General features: G+C 34.5%; 1 long non-coding RNA gene across 1 annotated transcript; it reads right to left on the reverse strand.

Moving 5' to 3' along the window:
- Window positions 1–1,346: 1,346 nt before the first annotated feature.
- LOC118665696 lies at window positions 1,347–4,432 on the reverse strand. Its single transcript, XR_004970737.1, has 3 exons — window positions 4,337–4,432; window positions 2,475–2,956; window positions 1,347–1,393 (listed from the first exon to the last, which is right to left on the reverse strand). It is a non-coding gene; the product is annotated as an uncharacterized LOC118665696 (long non-coding RNA).
- Window positions 4,433–6,333: the final 1,901 nt, after the last annotated feature.

Below are 6,333 nucleotides of genomic sequence, written 5' to 3' on the forward strand. Positions count from 1 at the left end.
GGTGACATTGGTTAAAACCACACAGGTTTCAAGGGTACAACTCTACAGCACATCCTCTGCATACTGCACTGTGTGCTCACCACCCAAAGTCAGGTCTTTTTCTGCCGCCATTTATCTTCCTTTGTCTTCTTCCACCTCCCCCTACTTTGCTTTCCCTCTGGCAATCACCATAATGTTATTTGTTTGTTTGTTTGTTTGTTTGTTTGTTTAACCCTTTCATCTTTTGCACCCAATCTCCCAGGCCCCCTCCCTTCTGACAGCTATTCTCTCTATCCATGAGCTTGTTTCTATTTTGTTTATTTTTTTCATTACATTCCACATATGATTTAAATCATATGGTATTTGTCTTTCTCTGACTGGATTATTTCACTTAGCATAATGCTCTCCAGTTCCATCCATGCTGTTGCAAAAGGTAAGATTTCCTTCTTCCTTACGGCTGAGTAGTAGTCCATTGTGTAAATGTACCACAGTTTTTTTGTTTGTTTGTTTGGTTTTTTTTGTTGTTTTTTTTTTAAATATTTTTTATTGATTTTTTACAGAGAGGAAAGGAGAGAGATAGAGAGTCAGAAACATCGATGAAAGAGAACCATCGATCAGTCGCCGCAACCCAGGTACATGCCCTTGACCGGAATCGAACCTGGGACCCTTCAGTCCGCAGGCTGACGCTCTATCCACTGAGCCAAACCGGTTTCGGCTACCACAGTTTTTTTATCCACTCACTCATCTACTGATGGGCACTTGGACCGCTTCAAAATATTGGCTATTGTAAATAATGCTGCAATGATCACAGGGATGCATATATTCTTTCAAATAAATGGTGTCGTGAAAATTGAACAGATACATGCAAAAAAATGAAACTAGACCACATCCTTACATCATACACAAGAATAAACTCAAAATGGCTAGAAGACTTAAATGTTAGGTATAAAACCATAAAATTCTAGAAGAAAATATAGGCAGTAAAATCTCGGACATTTCTTGTAGTAATATTTTTAGCGATATATCTCCTTGGGCAAAGGAAACAAAAGAAAAAATAAACAAATAGGGCTACATCAAACTAAAAGGCTTTTGCACAGCAATGGAAACCATCAACAAAATGAAAAGACAACCCACTGAATGGTAGAATATATCTGGCAATGCTATAGTATATCTGATAAAAGGTTAACATCAAAAAATTATAAAGAAGAGGGGAAAAAAATTATAAAGAACATATACAACTCAACACACACACACACAAAAAAAAAACAGTCCAATTAAAAAATGGGCAAAGGATCTTCAAAGACACTCTCCAAAGATGGCCAATAAAAATAGGAAAAGTGCTCAACATCACTTACCAACGGAGAAATGCAAATTAAAACCACAATGAGGTATCACCTATCACCTGTTAGAATGGCTATCATCAAAAAAGAAATAAATAAGTGTTGGTGAGGATGTGGAGAAAAGGGAACCCTAGTACAATGCTGGTGGGAATGCAGACTGGTACTGTCACTGTGGAAAACAGTATACAGTTTCCTCAAAATAATTAAAAATGGAATTGCTGTTTGAGCCAGGGATTCTATTTCCAGGAACATATCTGAAGAAGCCTGAAACACTGATTCAAAAGGACATTTACATTTGATTCAAAGACTAGCATAAGAAAATCACTAAGTAGTATCACTTAGAAAATTAAAATTGTCATTTTGTCCAACTTAATATGCTAGGAAATGGCCCTCCATGGCATTTCATTCCTATAAACAATACCATTTAGAAATCCTTGTCATTTCCTTCCCAAATTGTACAAAGCAAACTATTTTTAAAAGTCCTCTGAGTAAACATGTAAAATTCAAGCTTTTAACAAATTACAGCATGATTCTTCCTTAGAGATCTATTTTGGGTTCCCTAATTTAATCACGATCAGATGATATCCAGTGGGTAAGCTTATTTTTATAATACTGAAAGTAAATTAACTATTTTCACTGCAATGTTCATTAAGTAAATCGTATCTCAGTGTCAATCCCCATGTTCTTCAAGCAGGGGAAGCAAGCTCATCTCCATTTACAGACAGCACATGCTTCTTTTTGTGCCTTCCAAGAGATTTAAGAATACACTGGAATGGAAACTAAAATACCATAGCAAAGGAGAAGAAGAGAAGCTAAGCTGTTTCCAAAAAACAAAAAACAAAAAACAATCCACAGATTTGAAGAAACACAACTTCTGCAAGTTGTTAACAATCAACATGACACCCAATGGGGCAGGGGGAACATAGTTGTGAACTCTCATTTATGTATTATCACAAAATCACCCAGGAAAGTGAAGCAATATTCTTGCTATTAAGAAAGCCTAAAGAGAAAATGCATATCCATTTGTCTGGTTGGCTACTATGCTCCAAAGAACAGAGACTTCACTTCATTGATTATGTTCTTTTGTTTATAGTAAATGGTCTGATAATTAGGTCCTGGAAAGGAGCTCTAAGTTTCAGGGGAGTCATGACTTACTCTTCTTCACTGGAAACTTCTAGTCCAAATATATGTAGTGAAAAATTGCTTCCCCCTTGATAATTAGTACAGTAATGCACCTTTCACAAATTTCTGGAGGTCACTAACATGAACATGTGGATTCTTCGATTCCATTAAAGAGAAAATAAAGCAGTTATCAAGGTCCTGTGGCCATGTAGATAATTCATCACTTTCATTGAAATTGGAAGAGAAAAGGAAATTATAATTCCAAGACTTATTCTCATGTGATGTCCAGGATGGAAGATGGGCTTCCCCTAACTTGCCTACTTTATCTGAGGTAGTGGTTGCCCAGAAAGCCATATTTGAGAAAAATTTGGAGCTGTATCCAGAATCAGCCACAGTGAGTACTTGGTTATTTCGCAATTTTGTCTATCAAGGTGAGAAGCGGCGGGTATTCTGTCAGGTACATGAAGAACCTCTCTTAAAAGATGTAGATTTATCACATGCATGGATCAAACTCACTGAAAAATACAAAATCATTATTTTCATATTTTGTTGTGTATTTGGAAGTTAGTACCACTAAAATAAATACTTTACCATGTTTTCAACCTGCTATTGGAATAAAATATAGAATGATAAATATGCTACAGTTGATAAAAAGAATATTATAAACATAATTAGAAATAAACCAAATATTTAACTTTTAAGCATGCAAAAAATACATTCCAGAATAGGAACTATAGGAAGATCACTTTTTACCCCAAATAGTTAATAAGATTTTACTGCCAACAAAAAAATGAAATATCCACCCTGGAATTCACTTTTACTAACTAGCAGTTATTAAACATGATTTATTAAAATGTAATTTTTTAAAAGCTTCATATATGTGAAATGATGTAATTCCCTACATTTTAATTTATATAAAAAGTAATTATGACATATACAAATGTGACCAAGTTTATTATCAATTTTATTTGCCTTCAAATTCTTCCAGTTAAAATATGTCATGACATTATAATTACAATATAAATAGCCTATATTATCAAAATTAACAATATAAGCACCATTTAAGGAAATAATGGAACAATAAGAAATCTGCACTTTTGATTTGGGTGTATTTTTCTAGTAAACGCTACATTGAAAATTTGAAATATATCTGAATGAAATATAAACCCAGGAAAGTTGTCTTTATCTCATTTAAAAGCAAAGACATAATAGAAAAATTATCCTTGTTTAATCAATAGAAACTATATCTGGCTAATTACTAGCCTCAATTTAAACAAATATATGTTATGGCCAGGTTAAAGGGTCATGAGCATTCATTTATTTTCTTGACAAGTTCCAGGAGAGGCAAATCATGGCTTTAAGCGTCACTAGATAAGACAGAGTGGAGAAAGATATGGGAATGGAGGAGATAAAAGAAAGAACCCAGGAATCGAATAAAATAAAGGCTTTGAAATTCCTGGATTAAAGACTTAAACATGAGACATGATATCATAAACTCCTAGAAAAAAAATAGAGTTGAAACTCCTTGACATTGGATTGGGCAATGATTTTTTTTTTTCTTTTTGGCTCAAGTAATAGAAGCAAAAATCAACAACTGGGATGACATCAAACTAAAAGGTTGAACAGAAAAGGAATCCATCAACAAAATGAAAGGTAATCTACTAAAAGGAAGAAAATATTTGCAAAATATGTCTAATGAGGGGTTAATATCCAAAATATATAAAGAAATCATACAACTCAATAACAAGAGTATCTGATAAAAAATGGGTAGATGACCTAAACAGTTTTTTAAAAAAGCTATCTAATGGCCAACAGATAGTGTATTGAAAATATGCTCAATACACTAATAATCAGGGAAATGAAAATCAAAACCACAATGAGATATCATCACACACCTGTTAGAATGACTAGCATCAAGAAGACAAGAAATAACATGTGTTGGCAAGGATGAGGAGATAAGAGAACACTCGTGCACTATTCGTGGGAATGTAATTGGTTCAGCCACTGTGGAAAACAGTATGGAGGTTCATCAAAATTAAAAATAGATCTACCATATGATCTAGCTATCCCATTCTTGGTATGGATCGAAATAAAATGAAAACATTATCTCAAAGAGATATATAGCACTCCCATGTTTATTGCAGCATTACTTATGGATAACCAAGACATGGAAACAAGCTAAGTGTCCACTGAGTGATGAGTGGATAAAGTTGCAATTATGGACAAAGATATTATTGTATATAGATAGAATGAAATATTATTCAGCCATGAGGAAGAGGGAAATCCTGTCATTTGAGACAACATGGATGGGCCTTGATGGCATTGTGCTAAGTGAGACAAATATTGTATGACATCCCTTATATGTGGAATATAAAAAAATTAACTTTGTAAAAATAGAAGAATGGTGATTACCAGGGTTTGGAGGTTGAAGAAATTGGGGAGATGTTGTTTAAGAGTATAAACTTACAACCAGTACACAAAAACATCCTGAAGATCTTAGTGAGAATAGATAACAATGATATGTATTATAAACTTCAGAGTTGCAAGAAGACTAGATCTTAATTCTCCCCAAGACTAGAAATAATAATATGATGTGTTAGAGGTGTTAGCTGATGCTATGGTGGCAATCATATTGCAATATATAAATATCTCAAATCAACATGCTGTACAACATAAACTTACACAATATCATTATATTTCAATGAAAGATAAAGAAAATTATGAATTGATATTAATTACCTACATTACCATAAACATCAGACATGAATAGAAAGAAATGAAGTAACACATGAATTATTAGCACTGCTGGTGGGAATGCAGACTGGTGCAGCCACTGTGGAGAACAGTATGGAGTTTCCACAAAAAATTAAAAATGGAACTCCCATTTGACCCAGTGATCCCACTTCTAGGAATATATCCAAAGAAACTAGAAACACCAATCAGAAATGATATATGCACCCCTATGTTCATAGCAGCACAATTCACCATAGCTAAGATTTGGAAATAGCCTAAGTGCCCATCAGCAGATGAGTGGATTAGAAAATGGTGGTACATCTACACAATGGAATACTATGCTGCTGTAAAAAAGAAGGAATTCTTACCATTTGCAACAGCATGGATGGAACTAGAGAGATTATGCTAAGCGAAATAAGCCAGAGAAAGATAAATATCACATGATCTCACTCAATTATGGAATACAATGAACATAAACTGATGAACAAAAACAGATCCAGAGACAGAGAAGCATTGATCAGACCTTCAAACCTCACAGGGAAGGTAGGGGAGGGTGGGGATAAGGGGGAGAGATCAACCAAAGGACTTGTATGCATGCATATAAGCCTAACCAATGGACACAGACAACAGGAGGGGGAGGGCATGAGTTGGGGGGGTGGGGGGCAATGGGGCAATAAGGACACATATGGAATACCTTAGCCCACATTTTTTACTTTGCTTTAAAACTTAACTTGAGTTCAGCACACATTTCAGCAAGATCTAAGATCCTAGCCCACTCATATATATTAATAACCACTCTATGTCCCTGTCTTGGATTCCATATTTATGATGCAAAATGCCATACAGTCACTAAATATGGGTAAACAGCGAATGCCAAAGCAGCACCTCTTGTACTAAAGGACATCTTATATTTCCTAACATTTGTCTCACGCATACTAACCTAGATTCTAGAAATAATAAAGTCTATTTTTTCTAATGATTTTTCTTCATGCTATGTCTTTCTTGGTAGATTCATCATCTGAATGAAGGGCTCCTAAAATTAAGGTCAGGACTAATTTTCTTTTCAAAGGCTGCAGATGCTGTACTCTATTTAACTCTAAAAGAACTACTTAATGTCAATATTGTTAATACCTCATCACCCTTTAAGGAATGTCAGAGT

The sequence above is a fragment of the Myotis myotis genome, unplaced genomic scaffold, assembly GCF_014108235.1.
Source record: "Myotis myotis isolate mMyoMyo1 unplaced genomic scaffold, mMyoMyo1.p scaffold_m19_p_11, whole genome shotgun sequence".
In the NCBI taxonomy this organism is placed as follows: domain Eukaryota; kingdom Metazoa; phylum Chordata; class Mammalia; order Chiroptera; family Vespertilionidae; genus Myotis; species Myotis myotis.